This window comes from Podarcis cretensis, assembly GCF_951804945.1.
Source record: "Podarcis cretensis genome assembly, chromosome: 8".
Classification (NCBI taxonomy): domain Eukaryota; kingdom Metazoa; phylum Chordata; class Lepidosauria; order Squamata; family Lacertidae; genus Podarcis; species Podarcis cretensis.
In genome coordinates, this window is record NC_137177.1 from 74,568,547 (window position 1) to 74,588,456 (window position 19,910).

The following is a 19,910-nucleotide window of genomic DNA, read 5'->3' on the forward strand; positions in this document are numbered from 1 at the left end:
GCAGAGCATTCTTGTTTCAACCCCTGGCATCTCCAGGTAAGGCTGTGTGATACCCCTGCTGGAAAAACCGGAGATCCGCTGCCAGTCAGTGCAGACAACACTGAGTTAGGCAGACCAATAGCCTGCCTTAATGTGACAGCTTCCTATAAATTTGAGGGAGGGATGTGGCTCGGAGGCAGAACTTCTGCTTTGCATGCAGAAGGTCCCATGTTCAATCCCAAATGGCACCTCCAGGGCTGGGGAGAGACTCCAGTCCTGAAATCCTGAAGAGCTGCTGCGGGTCAGTGCAGACCAGGTGTGGAGGAAACCTGTAGCTCTTCAGATGCTGACAGACTACAACTCCCATCATGCCTGCCCATTGACCACACTTGCTGGGACTGATGGGAGTTGTAGTTCCACAGCATCTAAAGTTTCTCCACACTTAGTGTAGAGACGGCACTGAGCTCAAAAGGCCAATGTTCCATTTTTTTCCAAAATGCATCTCCCTGAAAACAGTTGAAACACCCTCCTCCTCATATATTGCAAATGGGAGCGTGTGTGCGAGAACTTTTTGACTCAGCCCTAAGAGGAAGTAAACAGCTGTGGATTTTATAGGTGTTGCTGGACGCCTGTCGTCCATAAGCCCCAGCTTTTATTATGATGGTGGTTTATTATGATTTATTCAATTTATATTATGCCCTTTATCAAAAGATCATAGGGCAGTGTACAACATTAAGAACGTATTTTACTGCACATAATGGATTTTAGGATTTAATATCCTGCTTTATCACTACCGTTTAAGGAGTCTCAAAGTGGCTAACATTCTCCTTTCCCTTCCTCCCCCACAACAAACACTCTGTGAGGTGAGTGGGGCTGAGAGACTTCAGAGAAGTGTGACTGGTCCAAGGTCACCCAGCAGCTGCATGTGGAGGAGCGGAGAAGGGAACCCGGTTCGCCAGATTACGAGTCCACTGCTCTTAACTACTACACCACACTGGACATAAAACAAAGCATAGTAATAGTCAGAATAATAATAATAATAATAATAATAATAATAATAATAATAGAATCACCACGACAGTCCCCTGCATCACCTTTGGCTATATATTATTTAATGGCTGATGGTTTGGGTAAAGAGAAATGTTTTTGCCTGGCGCCTTAAGGCATGTAATGTTGGCACCAGGCGAGCTGCTCTGTTGAGAGCATTCCACAATTAGGGAGCCACCACCGAAAAGGCCCGTTCTCGTGTTGTCACCTTCCAAACCTCTTTGGCGATGAACATAGAGAAGGGACTCAGAATACAAGCGGTTGTCAACATTGGTTTGTATGGGAAGAGGCGGTCCTTATGGTATTAAGGTCCTGAGTCATGTAGTGTCCGTGTCTATGCATTGAAACTAGAGAAGCATTCGTTTTTCCCTGCAATATCTTAACTCCAGGAGATCTCAAGGGAAGGGAGGGTGAGAACAGGGCAGGCGTCTCTGGTGTCTCTGTGTGGCTGCCCCATGTTGCAGTCCATAGGACTGCAAGTGGCAACCTTCTCAGTACAGAACCTTCCAGAACTATTTTCAAGAACATTGGGGGATGGTCCACTTCTCTTCATGGGGAGTGGGTAACTTCTTTTGATGCAATTGGGTCAAATGTTTCCAGTTTCTTTTTATATTAAGTTGCTAAGGATGGAGACAGGTGTACCTCACTAGGGAAGGCATTCCACAACTAGGGAGCCACCGCTGAAAAGGCCCTGTCAGAGGTCAGTGGCAACTGGGCAACTCCCGGTTTTCCTTACATCTCCATGTGCAAAAGGGTTAAAGACTTATTCTAAAATGACTGTGCTTTGCATGCAGAAGGGTCCCAGATTTAAGCCTCAGTCTCTTCAGTTGGAAGGATGGGGGAATAAATGGCAGTAAATATCCTTGTCTCAAACTGTGGCGAGTTGCTGCCAGTCAGAGTAGACAATACTAAGTTAGATGAATCAATGTGGCAGCCTCCCACATTAAAATCCTAAGTGAACTGATGAGGAAATGCCTCCCAGTGAACTGTAGTTCAGCACTCTTAATAAACTACAGTTCCCAGGATTCCTTTCATGCTTAATTGTAGGGATCATTTCAGTTCACATTTAAACTTTCCAACCAAAACAGCCATCCATTGACATTTATGCTCTTCTGGATTTTGCAGTGCAGTTTTCCATTCAAGCACTGAGTGCAAAAGAATCATATGCTAAAGTGTGTACACACACACACACCCTATATTATGGAAAATAACCTACAAAAATGCATCATATTAGGGGGAAATACTTTGCATGCATATATATATATACACACAGTGGTACCTCTGGTTACGTACTTAATTCATTCTGGAGGTCTGTTCTTAACCTGAAACTGTTCTTAACCTGAAGCACCACTTTAGCTAATGGGGCCTCCTGCTGCTGCCACACGATTTCTGTTCTCATCCTGAAGCAAAGTTCTTAACCCAAGGTACTATTTCTGGGTTAGCGGAGTCTGTAACCTGAAGCGTATGTAACCTGAGGTGTGTGTGTGTATATGTATGTATATATATATATATATATATATATATATATATATATATATATATTAAATATTCAGGAGCACTTTAAAAATGCAAACCTCAACACTGATGTGAAAATATGAAGAACTGAGCTTAAGAATGAAAGAATTAGAAACTGAAATTGACAAATTTACCCACCCCTGTGTTGCAGCCCACTGACGTCTTTTAAAAGCATCCTGCTTAGGACTTGGAAGACAACTTTCTTAACGAAAACCAGAGTAACGTATAAATTGCAAACTGATCCAGGAATGTGGGGATCTGAATTAACATTGGGGAAAAACGAGAAACTGAAATGGATGGATTTGCCCAGCCTTAATACTTTAGAGGTGAGACGCGGGTGGCGCTGTGGGTTAAGCCACAAAGCCTAGGACTTGTTGATCAGCAGGTCGGCGGTTTGAATCCTTGCGATGGGGTGAACTCCTGTTGCTCGGTCCCAGCTTCTGCCAACCTAGCAGTTTGAAAGCACGTCAAAGTGCAAGTAGATAAATAGGTACCACTCCGGTGGGAAGGTAAACGGCGTTTCCGTGTGCTGCTCTGGTTCACCAGAAGCGGCTTAGTCATGCTGGCCACATGAGCTGGAAGCTGTACGCCGGCTCCCTTGGCCAGTAAAGCGAGATGAGTGCCGCAACCCCAGAGTCGGCCATGGCTTGACCTAATGGTCAGGGGTCCCTTTACCTTTACCTAATACTTAAGAGACCTCTTTATCCCTTGTGCTCCCAGTGGATTGCTGTAGTCTGCAGGAGAGGTTCTCCTCCAAGTTCCAAAGATGTCACCAGCCTGCTCTGCAGTGACTCAGAACAGGGCCTTCATTGTGGCAGCCTCTGTTCCCTGGAACAGCATCCCTGTTGAGATACGACAGGAGCCCACATTCTCGGCTTTCTGGAAACAACTGACGATATTTTTGTTGCCACACGCTTTCACAGCTGGAGTCTTTACCACACGTGTCCACTTATTAGGGTTTTGCTCTTGTTTTGAATGTATTTGTTGTTTTATACTCTGTAAATTGCATTGAGACACTTGTTTAGAAGGCAATTAATTCATTAATTGCGATGGATGATGAAGAGGCAGCTCAGAATATCACCACTTTGTTCCACAAAACGTGGGGGAGAAGGGCCCTCAACCTCTCAAGAAACACGCTTAACGGATGGCGTGTCCAACGTGACTGCATTCCTAGCATGTTTACTTGTGAGTAAGCCCCCTCCAAGCCAACACAGCTTCCTCCCAAATAGGTGCCAGCTTGCATCGGGGCACGAGATGCAAGCGGTCTGAGTTGGGAGAGACTGGGTATCTGCCCCCGCCATCTCTCCTCGCTCATATGGCCAATCCCTCTGGCACCAGCACAGCTCTGTGGCTCCGCTCTCCTGCGGCCTTTGAATATTTTCCCTGGCAGGGACTTGACAGGTTATGGGGTTTTTCTTTTCTTTTCTTTTCTTTCTTTTTTCTAAGCCCTCTTCAGATTTCAGGTTTTCGTAAATGATTTTGATGCCACGCTCCAGACTGACTCCTTGGGTATTTACGTTGGATTAGCGGGCGGCTCACAGCATTCCCTCGACCAAGAGAGATGAAAAAGCTCAGGGGATGTAAATGCGAGTGGCAGAGCGTTTAACCCTTCGTAGGAAATAAGGCAGGCATAGGCAAACTCGGCCCTCCAGATGTTTTGGGACTGCAACTCCCATCATCCCCGACCACTGGTCCTGTTAGCTAGGGATGATGGGAGTTGTAGTCCCAAAACATCTGGAGGGCTGAGTTTGCCTATGCCTGAAATAAGGGGATAAGAAGAGCCCTGCTGGTTCAGGCCAGTGGAAATCCTCAAGCAAGACCTGAGCGTAAGAGCCCTCTCCCCTCTTGTGGTTTCCAGAAACCAGTGTCCAGAAGCAGCTATTGATAGCCTCATCCTCCAGGATAATATTGTTACAAAAGTCATGTGCCACCCCCCACTCCCATTCTCTGCACTCACCCAGGGTCTGTGTTCCTTTGCAGAACTGAGACACAGCGGAGACTGTCATAGCTTTAAGAAATACAAATTATTCCTCTATTTACGCCTTCTGCTTGCATGGGGGGGGGGGCGGAGTTCAGATCTTACAGCATGGTCATTTCAAGAGGGGCTTGTCCCCCGCAGCAATGCAGCCAGCCTTCAGCCATCCTGCCCAAGATGGATCCCGGTCTTTCTTCTTCCCAGAACTCCCTGCTGAAAGCTCTCTTTTCCTGTCACCTCACACCCAGTTACCCTGGAAACCTTCTAAACCTCCAGTCTTTGTTACACCTCAGGGCAGTGGAGGGAGGACAGTTCTCTTGCATTGCCAATGGCCCTGCATTGCTTCTTAACAGCTCCAGTTTGTCTAAATCATTTTGCATTGGCTAGCTCAGGAATCCCTCAGGAGCTTGTATTTCACATCCCAAAGAATCAAAATCCTACCATTTATTAATTTCTAGGGTTTAGGGGAATTCCCCTCCCCGCCAAAAAAATCTATAACTATATATATTAGTAGCCATTGATAGACTTCTCCTCCATGTGATAACAAAGAGCAGCATCACCTGGCCTTTAAAGACAAGTGGATTTGAAAAAAATAAAAATAAAGACAAGTGGGTTACAAATAAGCACCTTAGAAGATCCCTGCTGGATCAGGCCCAGTGCCCATTAATCTAGCGTCCTGTTCTCACAGTGGCCAAGCAGATGCCTGTAGGGAACTGGCAATCAGAACCTGGGTGCAACAGCGAATGTCCCCAGTCGTGATTCCCAGGGGCTGAGAATGGAGAGGCACACAGCTTCCCAAGGGGACGGTGGATCTGGCCGAAGGCATGTCTACTCCAGCATCCGGTTTGCCAACCAGATGCTTCCAGGAAAGTGCCAGAAGGACCTGAGGGCAAGTGCCCTCAGCAAGGGGGAAGTAGAAGTAGAATGGAGGATGTTAGGGATGGGCTGAGACTCCAAACAGGAGCCGCCCCTGATAGGACACTGTGCCAAGAAGGAGCCAAATTTGGTGGAGAGGATTCCCATGTCTGGATGTGCCTGGGGCCACACCCCATGAAACCATTCCTCCACTTACGCAATCGATATCCTTGGAGAGTTGACACACCTCTCTCGTGTGTTTGTGTGCTTGCGTTTCCTTTGACAGTCTATTTGGGGTGTGGCACAAGAGCCTGTCTGGTGTTTGTTTGTTTGTTTGTTTGTGTGTGTGTGTGTGTGTGTGTGAGAGAGAGAGAGAGAGAGAGAGAGAGAGAGACTGCCTGTATAAGGGAGGTAAGGTAAGGGTACCCCTGACCGTTAGGTCCAGTCGTGGATGACTCTGAGGTTGCGGCGCTCATCTCGTTCTGAGGGAGCCGGCGTTTGTCCGCAGACAGCTTCTGGGTCATGTGGCCAGCATGACGAAGCCACTTCTGGCAAACCAGAGCAGCACACAGAAATGCCGTTTACCTTCCCACCAGAGCAGTACCTTTTTATCTACTTGCACTTTGACATGCTTTCGAACTGCTAGGTTGGCAGGAGCAGGGACTGAACAACAGGAGCTCACCCCATCGTGGGAATTCAAACCACCGACCTTCTGATCGGCAAGCCCTAGGCTCTGTGGTTTAGACCACAGCGCCACCTGCGTCCCATTTTACTGTCTGTATATTTTGTTACATAAGCCTCATCCCTGCCCTTGAGACTGTCCCTTTGCACAAAGGACAGTTCTCTCTTTCAGGAATGGGGACCCTTGCGCCCTCCACATGGTATTGAACTATAAGTCCCATCAGCCCTAGATGTTGGCCCATACCAGTGAGGGGCTGATGAGAGTTGTAGTCTGACAACATCTGGAGGCCTACAGGTGCCTCATCCTGGCTCTACTTGAAGGGAAGACCAGTCTAGTTTGAAAACAAGGAACCCTAAGAAGGCAGCCTCTGAATATCAGTTGGTGGGGATCACAAGGCCAGGATTCAGGGTCATGGTTTTGATTAGGAGAGGATGTGGAAGAAAAGGAAAGAAGAGTTTCCTCATCCAGCACGTAATGATGAACACAGGAAACTGCCTTCTGTGGAGTCAGGCCGTCTAGTTCCATATTGTCTACACTGACTGGCAGCGGCTCTCCAGGGTTTAAGAACACGGCACATGGCTCCTGGAATCCTACCTGCAAGGGAATGTGGTCCCTGGGCTGAAGAAAGGACATGCCCTCCTGGTCTACAGCTTCCTAGCAAGACCAGTAAAGTTAGCAGCAATGCCCTCCCCATCTGCAAAAATGTCTTCACTCCCCAAGAAAGCCTGAAACCAGCCTCTCCTTTTGAAGGGATGATTTTGGAGGACTGCTGTGGAGTGGGATGAAGAGACAGACAGACAGGCAGGCAGAAGGGTAGATAGACAGATATTTCAACTCAGCATTAGCTAAGAGCAATGCAAATATATGATATATTTATTATTGTTTGGATTAAATATCTTGGATAGCATCCAAGTAAGTCCTACTCAGATTCGACACTACAGTGGTACCTCGGGTTAAGAACTTAATTCGTTCTAGAGGTCCGTTCTTAACCTGAAACTGTTCTTAACCTGAGGTACCACTTTAGCTAATGGGGCCTTCCGCTGCCGCCATGCGATTTCTGTTCTTATCCTGAACCAAAGTTTTTAACCCGAGGTACTATTTCTGGGTTAGCGGAGTCTGTAACCTGAAGCGTCTGTAACCTGAGGTACTACTGTAATAGTAGTTCTGAAGTAATAGTTCTGCTCTATTCTGCCTTTGATAGACCACACCTGAAGTGCTGTGTCCAGTTTTGGTCACCACAATTTAAGGAGGAAATTGACAAGCTCAGATGTGTGTAGAGGAGGGCGATTAAGACAATCAAGGGTCTGGAAACCAAGCTTTATGGGGAACAGTTGAAGGAGCTAAGTGTGTTTAGCCTGGAAAAGAGGAGACTGAGAGGAGATATGATAGCCATCTTCAAATATCTCAAGGGCCGTCCCATGGAAGAGGGAACAAACTTGTTTCCTTCTGCTCTGGAGGGTAGGACTCGAACCCATGGCTTCGAGCTACAAGAAAGGAGATTCCTACTAAACACCAGAAATAACTTTCTGACAGTAAGAGCTGCTCAACAGTGGAACAGTCTCCCTCGGGAGGTTGTGGACTCTCCTTCCATGGAGGTTTTTAAGCAGAGTTTAGATGGCCATCTGTCATGGATGCTTGAGTCGAGATTCCTGCATTGCAGGGGTTGGACTAGATGACCCCTGGGGTCCCTTCCAACCATCAATTCTATGATTCTATGACCCACTGAAATCAATGGATGTCTGTTAGCCGTATTAACTTCAGTGGGTCTAAGAAGGATTGTCACTGAATGCAAGCCCTTGGATCTGCTGTGCTGAACTGTGCTGCTGTGGGTATTCTTTTTCTCGGTTAATTCCTGCCCCCCGCCCCCCCCCCCATTTTGCCATCCATGAATTTTAGTCCCTGCAGAGCAATTTCTGGCTGAGCCAGCTGCCCCTGTTCTCCCCGCACCTCTGTTTCGATGCCCTTGGCAGTGAGCCGATCTTCCTTCCCGGCTTACAGAGCTTTGCTATGTGCGAGTTTACAGTGTAACACAAATCAGTTTTGGATGTTCCAAACTGGAGAGAGAGGTGGGGAGGTTATGTTTCAGCCTAGCATGAAATGGCAATTTTTTACGTTGCCAGTACTGACCACAGTTTTTCTTGCTGATTTTTGTGGGTTACACGCCAGCCTTCAAAGTTATAAAACACCTGCTTGCTTGAAGTTGTTTCTATTCCCATTTAAGTTTACGGTGTGCAGTCTGGCAAATAAAATGTGCTTTTAAAATGTGTTGGTTGTGTTCTTTTAAAAAGAAGCATCTGCTGTTTCCCCTGGCTCACATAAGACTTTAAGAAAATCTGAAGGATAACGGTGAACACAGTCCATCTGAAACCAGGCCATAGCTGTCAAGTGTCCCTTATTTGAAGGGACAGTCCCTTATTCCAGCGCCATGTCCCGCTGCTGTCCCTTATTCATGGATGTCCCTTAAATGTCCCTTAAATGATGTCCCTTAAATTTCAAAGGAAGCAGCTCCTCTCCCTCCCTCCCTGCCGGCCAGGGAGGAGGGAGGCTCCAACTGTGTTGCTTGGCTGTCTTGCTCACCCAATAAGAAGTCTAAGAACGACTGGGGGTGGAGCTTGCATGCCTTGTGTGTGGCTAGTTAATGCAAACTGAGGGGTTTTTTTGAATGCTGGACGCCATTTTGTTGCACGTGCTGCTGCAAACTTTGCAGTGCAAAGCCAGGCCATCTTAAATTGAGGCTGCATAGGCCTTGTGGTGTATGTGATTCAGATTCTATTGAACCTCTGGTTACAAAGTTAGTTGGACAGTGTTCTTGAAGCTACCAGCATGAGTTTGACCAGACTGCAGGAGGACAGGAAGACTGGAGTGCCTGGAACAGGTGAGGCTGCAGGTCCCTTATTTTGGCTGCTCGTCCCTTATTTTCAAGGCTGCTGGTCCCTTATTTTCAAATCTGCAAGTTGACAGCTATGAACCAGGCTGGTTTGCCAGCTTTTTTCACAAGTAGAACCTTTGTCTTGCTGGCAACAGTGGTGAGAGCCAGGTGGAAATCTGAGGAATGGGGGAAGTTTTACCTGTTGGGTATCTAGGTAACTTAAAATAATAATAATAATAATAATAATAATAATAATAATAATAATTTATTCTTTATACCCCGCCCTCCCCAGCCAAGGCCGGGCTCAGGGCGGCTTACAAGCAATAATAAAAACAAGTTGAATGATTACAACTTAGAAACAAAATTAAACTACAACATTAAAATATTGAAACATTAAAATATTAAAATGTAGCCTCATCGCAGGAGGAGAAGGAAAATAAAAAAGAAAGAGAGGGAGGGAATCAAACTGATTCTAAGCCAAAGGACAGGTGGAACAACTCTGTCTTACAGGCCCTGCAGAAGGAAATCAGATCCCGCAGGGCCCTGGTCTCATGAGACAGAGCATTCCACCAGGCCAGAGCCAGTGTTGAAAAGGCCCTGGCTCTGGTTGAGGCTAATCTAACTTCCTTAGGGCTCGGGACCTTTAGGGCTATATATGGACCTTAAGGTCCTCCGTGGGGCATACCAGGAGAGGCGGTCCCGTAGGTACGAGGGTCCTAGGCCGTGAAGGGCTTTAAAGGTCAAAAGCAGCACCTTAAATCTGACCCTGTATTCCACAGGAGCCAGTGCAGCTTGAAAAGCACTGGGTGAATAATGCATTCTGGGTGTCTTAAAATGGCAGGAATGGGGTCCAATGAAACTAGTGGACAAAACTGTGAAAAACATAGTACCCTCTTGGTAAAGGTAAAGGGACCCCTGACCATTTGGTCCAGTCATGGCCGACTCTGGGGTTGTGGCGCTCATCTCGCTTTATTGGCCGAGGGAGCCGGTGTACAGCTTCCATGTCATGTGGCCAGCATGACTAAACCGCTTCTGGTGAACCAGAGCAGCGCATGAAAACGCCGTTTACCTTCCCACTGGAGCGGTACCTATTTATCTACTTGCACTTTGACGTGCTTTCGAACTGCTAGGTTGGCAGGAGCAGGGACCGAGAAACAGGAGCTTACCCCGTCACGGGGATTCGAATCACCGACCTTCTGATTGGCAAGTCCTAGGCTCTGTGGTTTAACCCACAGCGCCACCCATGTACCCTCTTGGGTTAATCAAAAAAAACCCACAAAACCCTGCCCATGTCTTCCTATCCTCGAAGCCTCCAATTTCTCGTGGGAAAACAAGGGCAGAGAGAGAGTAAGCTTGCTGAAGGGGGCAAAGCAGCCACCCCCTTCCTCTTGTTGTGGCTTGCATGGAAACGAGGTGATCATTCTGTCTTCAGGACATAAATCAAAGTGTGCCTGGCTGGGTTGCCTCTGGCAGACTCTCCTTATTGGCTGGGATGAAGGGTTCCCAAAATGGCAGCTCTCTGCCACTGAACCACAGGACCACGGCTACATTGGGTTCTGTTCCCACTCCCCAGGAAATGCATTGACCACCAGAGACTACATGGGAGTGGTGGTGGGGGAACCAGAGGAAGAAGTTGGTTGAGCAACAGCCGCCCAGAGTGGCTGGGGAAACCCAGGCAGATGAGCAGGTATAAATAATAATAATTTATTTATTTATATTATTTTGATGATGATGATGATGATGATGTCTCTCTGGACCTTGGTTCAGTAGGCTCCATCCTACCTGCCTAAAGATCATAAACCCCCAAGTGTTTCTTTTTTCCAGAGACAGTCCTGCAATTACAAAAGCCACCCCAGCTTCTGGGTGAGAGCCAGTGTGGTGTAGTGGTTAAGAGCGGTAGTCTCATAATCTGGCGAACCGGGTTCGCTTCCCTGCTCCTCCACATGCAGCTGCTGGGTGACCTTGGGCTAGTCACACTTCTCTCAAGTCTCTCAGCCCCACTCACCTCACAGAGTGTTTGTTGTGGGGGAGGAAGGGAAAGGAGAATGTTAGCCGCTTTGAGACTCCTTAAAGGGAGTGAAAGGCGGGATATCAAATCCAAACTCTTCTTCTTCTTCTTCTTCTTCTAATTTGATCCCAGAATGTCCCTATTTTCTCCCCACCAGTGCTGCCGCCTCTGAGCTTGGGGTGGAGGATGAGCCAGTGCTTATCCTGAGTAACAATGGTGGCAGTGAGGGATCACCCTGTTGCCTCTCCATGGTTGCCGCTGGCTCGTAGCGGCTGCTGCAGATCAGGCAAGGAGGAGATGAGGCTGTGGCTACTGAAACCCAGCCCCGTGTATTGCTCTGGCTCCGAGGGGCAGGCAGAGGCCATGGCCACCCTGGGCAGGAAGAAAGGGGGAGCGGAGTGGGATGCAAGGGGTCTTGATTTTTTTAAAAAATGTTTTGTGCGTCCGCATCTAATCCTGCCCCTTTCTAAAATTTATTTATTGCTGTGTGACCCAGCCACTGTGATCCATGCGACGGTCACCTCCAGGCTTGATTATTGTAACTCACTCTGTGTGGGGCTGCCCTTGAGACTAACCCAGAAACTCCAGCGGGTGCAGAATGCCGCAGCGAGACCCCTTACAGGGTCCTCGCTGTGGGATCACATTCACCTTGTGCTATACCAGCTGCACTGGCTCCCGGTGGAGTACAGGATCAGGTTTAAGGTGCTGGTTTTAACATTTAAAGCCTTCTACGGACTGGGACCCTCGTACCTACGGGACCGCCTCTCCTGGTATGTCCCACGGAGGACCTTATGGTCTTCAAATAAAAACATCTTGGAGATCCCGGGCCACAGGGAGGTTAGGCTGGCCTCAGCCAGAGCCAGGGCTTTTTTGGCCGTGGCCCTGATCTGGTGGAATGCTCTGTCACAAGAGACTAGGGCCCTGCGGGACTTTACATCTTTCTGCAGGGCCTGCAAGACAGAGCTCTTCCACCAGGCCTTTGGCCAAGGCACAATCTGACCTCCTCCCTCCTTCTGTAATCCTCTTAGAACTCTAGCCCAATGGTTGACATTAATTTGACTCTGAATTGATTTTAGAATGAATTGATTTTAGAATGTATTTCAATTAATTGATTGTGATTTTATGTAAACTGTGTTATTTTTACTGTTAGCCGCTCTGAGCCCGGCTTTGGCTGGGGAGGGCAGGATATAAATAAATTATTATTATTATTATTATTATTATTATTATTATTATTATTCGTACATCATTGGTGCAGTGGAAATGGTCTGCCAGAAGGGAACAAAAATGGGAGGTCGAGGAGGGTCAGTTGGGGAGTGGAGGAGTGAGAAATGTCCCTATTTTCATCTGAGGAATGTGGGAGGGTACGAAAGGTGCTGTAAACCCCATACCCAGCAGTGATCTGAACACAGAGCCGGAGTTTGCAGGGGAGCCTGTTTGGTTTAGGGCTCAGAGATGGCTGTGGAAGACAAAGACACCAGTGCGCCTGAGGTGGTTGGGCAGGAACTCTCAGAAGATCCTCCTAGGCTTTCAAGGCCTACAGAGGCTGGCCCCTCAGGGACACCTGAGGCTGAAGGCCCAGAGGCCTCCAATGACACACCACCAATCTGGCAGTACCAGGAGGGAGGCTGTGGAACGGAGGAGGAACGTCCATCTTCAGGCTGGCTCCGAAGTTCTCTCAAGCGGTTGGAGCATAGAACAGGTCTGCTTGTCCAAGCGAGTTGCTCACTCGGAGCTGTCCGTGGTCCTCCAGCCTTGTGGCTTCCCTTCCGGCATCAGACCAGAACATGACAAGAAGCCAGAGCTTCCTACACATACATGCTCTCCGTCTGTCCAGACAAGCATTGGAGGACATATTCCAGTCAGGCCAAAGCACTCAGGGAGAGTATCAATAACTAGCTGTGGAAGCCTGGTGGGCCACATTTGGCCCCTAGGCCTCAGGTCCCCCATCCCCTGCACTGAACAACAGCATCCTATAAGCCACAGCAGACACCATATTAAAATATGGGTTTTCCCCTGTGCGTAAGAGAAACAGCACACCCCTTTTAAGGTGACGCCTTAAAGCTGTCGATTGTATTAGCCCTTATATTAACAATGAGCCGTCTTCAAAGTTAATCCTACACAGAGTAGAGTCATTAAAGAACATGGCAAACTTAGGTTTATTGATGTCAACAGATCTTCTCTGCAAAGGGCAGGGATAGGACTGAAAGGTGTGGGGTTTTTTAAATCTTGCCTTGTTATTATATTTAGTAAGGGGAAAGATTTGAAATCAATCAGTCTAATGAATTAACCAATTAATTGTTGCAATATTTATATTATATTATATTATATTGTATTGTATATTATAGTGAGTGGTACTATTTCTCCACTTTTATAGTCTCTATATTTCTGAACAAATAAATGCCAGCAAGAGAAAGCGACTGACAGATGGGCGGACGGTCTGAGGTGCTAGACATCTTAGCTCCAAATCTACAGCCATGATTGTGACCAACTCCAGCCATCCTCAATGGGCCGCATTCTTCAAGCTTTTTCCCGCCAATTTTAGCAAATTAAGTCTGAGTCTCAAGCTATATTAAGGAACGATATGGATCTCTGCTGATAGCAACCTCCTCCCTCTCTCTCTCTCTCCGTTAAACTTGATGATGCTATTAGACTCGTGAGGATGGGGAATCTGATAACAAACAGGAATGAGAGAGAACTGCATGCCTGACAGAAAGGAAGGTGTGATGGCAGACGGTGGAAAAAGCTTCCCAGGAAAGTAGTGCAATATTCCTCACATTTTACCTTAAAGTGCGACGCCACATTGAACTCCAGTCTGTAAGCAGGGATTCACTGCTATGTTTTTCATCCTGTACTGGAATCCCTGACAAAAATTTCGCCCTGAGTGAGCATATTTCTTAGGAAGCTGTCTGATACCAAGTCAGGCCATTGGTCTATCTAGCTCAGTATTGTCTACCCTGACTGGCAGCACCTCTCCAAGACTTCAGACAAGGACATAAAAGGGGGGTGTCCCTAGTTCCATAGGAATTTAGGAAGCTGCCTTATAGAGAGTGAAACCAACGATCCAGCAAGCTCAGTACTTGACTGCACGGACTGGCAGCAGCTCCCTGCCCTATAGAGGCATCAAGAGACCTTTTCCATGCAAACCAGATGCTCTAACCCTGAGCCATGACCTTTAATGCCAAGGTTGCAGGTTCGATCTCTGTATGGGGCAGCTGCATATTCCTGCATTCCAGGGGGTTGGACTAGATCAGGGGTCAGCAACCTAAGGCCCATGGGCCAGAGCGGCCCAAGGAGGTCGTTTGACTGGCCCATGAGCAGCCCACAAACCAAGCTGCCTGCTCACACACTGTGCTAAACCAGCGCTGCACAGGGACTGACTTCTGTGCCGCTGAAAATCGCGTCTGCGCAGACGCAGATGCCGGAAATCACAGGCACGCGCGCTCACACGCAATCCGGCCCATGGAGGAATCTCTGCGAGACCGATCCGGCCCAGGCAAGATAAACCTTGCTGACCCCTGGACTAGATGCTCCTCAGGGTCCCTTCCAATTCTATGAGTGTGATTCCCTTAAGGCATAGGAATGTGAGAAGCTGCCTTAAGCCAAGCCATTGATCCATCTAGCGCCATTTTGTCCACTGGGGTTTCTGCCCCTACATGGAGATGATGGGGAATGAATCCAAAACCGTCTGCAGGTGTGTTCTGGCCCTTTCCCATCCCACCATGCATTCCTCAGCGACAACCCCACCAGCCTCAGGACTGGGGATATGTGCAAAGGTGGATTCTCTTCTTTCAGTTTTTAATGCCACAATAACCCTGACAGGCTGATGTTCTCAGGTATCATCAGCCAACACTTTTTTATTCCAGCAACCAAGCTCAGACGCCCGGGGTGTAATCCGCTTATGACCATGGGAGGAAAGAATCCACCGCTGTAATTTCCTTCAGTTCTCTGATTTCATCTTCTGTTGTATGCAGCCTTGTAATGGCACATTTATAAGTAAGGGGTCCTTTCGTAATAGTCATAGCAGCTATGCGCCGTTCTAAGTTTATGCAACCGTCTAAGATTATACAGTAATCTTCCAATGGTACAATAACGATCGTTAGGGATCATTAGATCGTTAGATCCCCCATGTGTTGCCTTCCATCGGAACCTACTATTTTCTGCTGGCAAATGATTTGGAGTGCTCCAATATCTCTTTTTTGGGAGTGAGTCAAGTTGTGTTTTCCTTGAGGTGCCATTGTACAGAACAGAACTTGCACCCGGCTGTCTTAAAATTGTGTTTTCAGTGACCCTAAATACTTTGGGGCATCCACAACAACTCTTTCCACATCCTCTTCCTTCAGAGTGACCCTGGGAGCCAATCCTCACTGACTGACTCACCTCCTTTCACTCTGATTGGCTCCAATCAGCACAGAGGGTGAGAAGACTCCTTTCTCAGTGGCTAAAAAAGTTCCCCTTTAATGCTGATTGGGTGGACCTAGGGTGCTGAGGGCAGGGACCCTGCTGGGATATGGCTCCAGAAAAAGGAACAGGTTTTCAAGTCCCTGAGACCCAGCACCATTCCAGAAGTGCCAAGGGACCATCTTCACACAGAGCCTGTCCTCTAGCACTCCCTTAGGAATTAAACTGAGGGCATTTTGATGTACTTCATTTTAAATTGGGAAAGCCTTATGGAGTCCACATGATGCCGTCTCAGGAGCTGGCAGTCGGCGATATTTTCCATACCTGAATTGGAGGGATAATTCTGCCTGCTGCCAACGGGAACAAATAACATTTCAACCATTATCTCTCAGCATGCGACGAATGCTGAGTTTCCCCTCCCTGCCACGCAGCCCACCCCCTCCCCAAAATTGCATCTTTCACAACGGCCTGGAGAAATGCTGCCTCTCATCACCTGCACTGGCAGGGAGCCACGGCTCATCTCTCCGCTGTCGAAGTGCTTTCTGTCAGGGGGCTCTTTAAGCCATCAAAACACTGTCAGTTGTGGCGCCTAAGCCACAGCGAGAGGATGGCCCAATCCTTCTGGTCCTGCTATCAATGAGAACACAGGGACTCTGCAGAAAATGACATGTTGAGAGTGAACCATTAAAAAAAAAAATGAGGCACATGGAGATGACTACGTATCCCATGTTTCCCTGCGTGTGCGAGAGAGGAAACTGCCAGAATGAGACAGAAAGTTCCACTTCCTCTTCCTGTCTGTGTCTTTGTCACATCCTGTGCTTTGGGGTACCAGCATTAGCTTGGAGAAGACTGGTTCAAAGGATGCCTCAGTCTCCCTACTCAAAGGGAGCCTTCAGCACCCTAATGTACACCCCAGTCCACACTGCCCAGGCCTGAGAATGTGGCTCTTTCATCACCCTTGGAGTGTGAGGACGAGTATCCTGTTCTGGAAAGTTTTTTTTTTTTAAAGTCCTCATTAGGATTTGTCCGGGACGCGGGTGGTGCTGTGGGTCAAACCACAGAGCCTAGGACTTGCTGATCAGAAAGTTGGCGGTTCGAATCCCTGCAATGGGGTGAGCTCCCTTTGCTCGGTCCCTGCTCCTGCCAACCTAGCAGTCCGAAAGCACGTCAAAGTGCAAGTAGATAAATAGGTACCGCTCTGGTGGGGAGGTAAACGGTGTTTCCGTGTGCTGCTCTGGTTCGCCAGAAGCGGCTTATTCATGCTGGCCACATGACCCGGAAGCTGTACGCTGGCTCCCTCGGCCAGTAAAGCGAGATGAGCGCTGCAACCCCGGAGCCGGCCACGACCGGACCTAATGGTCAGGGGTCCCTTTACCTTTACCAAAGATTTGTCCACATTTTATCTAATAAAACACATTTTTGCAAAGCAATTTCCCCCAGTACAATGCAATCTTGCACACCATTCTTGCTTATTTTACTGCATACACTTTACCCTGGTACATACATCTTTGCACTGGAGAATTGCACTGCAAAATTTTGAAGGATGACCATGTTTCAGTTTCTTTATATTATTTGAGAAAGTGCAGTTCACCTCCAAAGGGAGCCAAGCAGAGAGAGCTTCATCGAGGTCATATCCAAAAAAGAGCAAGGGGGTGGAGCAATTCCCCTAAGAGGAATAGCTTGGGACTTTCTAGTTTATAGAAAAGGCGAGCAAAAGGCAACATGATAGAAATGTATAATATTGTGCATTTCATGGAGAGAGTGGATAGGGAAAAGTTTTCTCCTCCCATAGCACTGGAACTCTTGGATGTCCATTTTGGAAGTTTTGACGGAAGATAAAGGAAAGCAGTCCTTTACACGGTGCAATAGTCAAACTCTGAAAATTGCTCCCACGAGAGGCCACCAACTTGGATGACTTTAAAAGAGGATTTGACAGGTGTGTGGAAGAGAAGTCAGTGGCTGCCAGCCATGATGGCTGTGCTTTGCCTCCATGGTCAGAGGCAGTAATGCTCCTGAATACCAGTTGCTGGAAACTGCAAGAGGGGAGAAGCTCTTGTGTTTGAGTCCTGATTTCAAGCTTCTCAAAGGCATCTGGTTGGCCTCTGTGAGAGTGGGGTGCTGGAATAGATGGACCATTGGCTTGATCCAGCAGGCTCTTCTTACATATATTCTTATGCCCTGCTCAAACCTGAATCCAGCCCCTGGTTTCATCAATAAGCAGATAAGAATCCGGATCAACTCTCCGTCCTTTGGCTGATTTAATTTTTTGCCTGCCCATGTATATCAGAGAACCGAAGCAAGTATCTGAATTCTCTTCCTCCCCAGAGCTGCTCTTGTCAGGAACTCCCAACACACTTACTTTTTTATGCTACTTTCTGAAACACTCCCAAACAGAACATTTAATCTGCCTGGAAGGAGATCGGAGAAGAGGGAAGGCAACTCAGGGGGGATAAGTTATTTATTTTTTAAATTATTACTAATTTTTTTGCAAAAAGAAGGAAAATGCCTAGAGTGAGTTATTTGCCTTCTAAATTAGTAACAATACTGGCATGTTGTTAAAAGGTTCTGTCTTCACCTCCCAACATCACGTTTATGACATATAACTATAGCTCGGAGGCGTTTGGTGTGGGCCTCCTTATTCTTACACACACACACACACACACACACACACACACACACACACATGTTTTGTTCCTCCTGGAACTGGTAACAAGACATCCTTCCCTTCCCAGCACTGCATGCCAAGACACAACATCGTTCATGACTCAGTTTGTAAACCAAAGGCCGATACACACAACCAAATCAAGAACCGGTTTGCAAAACCGCTTAGAGTTTGGCTGGAACTGCCACGATAGGAATGTGCTCCCGAACCTTTATAAGGTAGGGAGAGCCTGTTGTGAGTCGAGGACTCGCCACCCGCTATGAGATAAATAAGACACAAGGACACATGTATTTAAGGTTAATAGGCTAAATAAGGCCACAACTTTATTGGTTACAGCATGTGAGTGCTATTGGCTTAGGCATTGGATCAAACAATCTATACATGACTTCACCCTGCTCAATGGGAAGTCATTTTGAGGGTTAACAACCAGTTGATGCGAATACAACTGAAAGCTTCCCCTGACGTCACTGGGGGTCGTGCCATGGCCCTAGCCACCAGCAGGACATTGGACAGGATCCACGACTGCCAGATCCCTTTTACAGAATACCCAAAAGGTGAGGGATAGCTGATGGCCACAACCTGCTCTCTAACACACCACACACATTCCAATGCCTAACCTCCAATACCCAAAAGTTGTGACGGTTTGCTATAAGGTAGGCGAAAAACCAAGAGGCTGGAGCCAATTAGCCAAATGGATAAAAATTCCTACCAGGCTCCTTGGGCAACCAAGGCAACCAACCAAGGTCCATAGCAATGTCAGAGCGTAGATATGACCTAAAGGGAGGGTGGGCAGGTGATCCGTCAGATACCCGGAAACACTATTAGGGCACAGCTCTGCCACAGCCGCTTAAGTGTGGCTAAACCCTGCCCCCAAACCAGGCTGATTGGCTGGCCTGCAGGGGCGCGGCGCGGCAGCCAGGTAACTGATGCAGGGGGCCAAAACATCCCTCCTTGCTGCGCAGGAACCGGCTCCCGCTCACAACCCCTCCCCTCTGGAATGAGGAGAGGTCTTGCTCCACATGCACTGCAGACAAGCTCTCAGGTGGACTCCTTAGGGGCCAGTTTTCCCCACTTGCCAGGAGTTTGGGGATCTGCCACTTCAGGGGAGGGACACAGCTCAATAGTAGAGCCAACTGCTTTGCACACAGAAGGTTCAGTCCCCAACATTTCCAGGTAGGGGTTGGACTGTCCTCTACCAGAAACCCTGGAGATCTGCTGCCAGTCAGTGTAGGCAATGCTGAGCAAGATGGACCAATGGTCTGACTCAATATATGGCATCTTCTCTGGTGTTTTTTTGGATGTTGAGCAATCAGCCAAGCTTTTCGTAAGCTTCTGCAAAGATATTTAGGATGGTTTGCCATCTCCAACTCCTCGAAAGATTCCATCAATGTGTGATGATAGATTGGGCAAGAGATGTGGGACATAACATAATGTTTGAAGATTAGGAAAGGTTGTGGAGGAAAGGGGTCAAGTTCACTGCATGTATGGTGTTAAAGGAAAATATTATGAAAATGATGTATAGACGGTACTTAACTCCTGTAAAATTAGCAAAGATTTATCATAACAGTGATAATCTATGTTGGAAATGTAAAGAAAAAGAAGGTACCTTTTATCATATGTGGTGGACGTGTCCCAAGCTGAAAGACTTCTGGGAGAAGATTTATAATGAATTGAAAAAAATGTTGAAATATACATTTATTAAGAAACCAGAAGCCTTTCTTCTTGGAATAATAGGTTTGGAACTGCCCAAGAAAGATGTTAGACTGTTTTTGTATGCCACAACTGCAGCTAGAATTTTGCTGGCCAAAAATGGGAAACTACAAGAAGTACCAACAGTGGAGAAATGGCAGATGAAGATGATGGATTTTTGGGAGCTAGCCGACCTGACTGGAAGAGTCCGCGACCGGAAGGAGGAGGAGC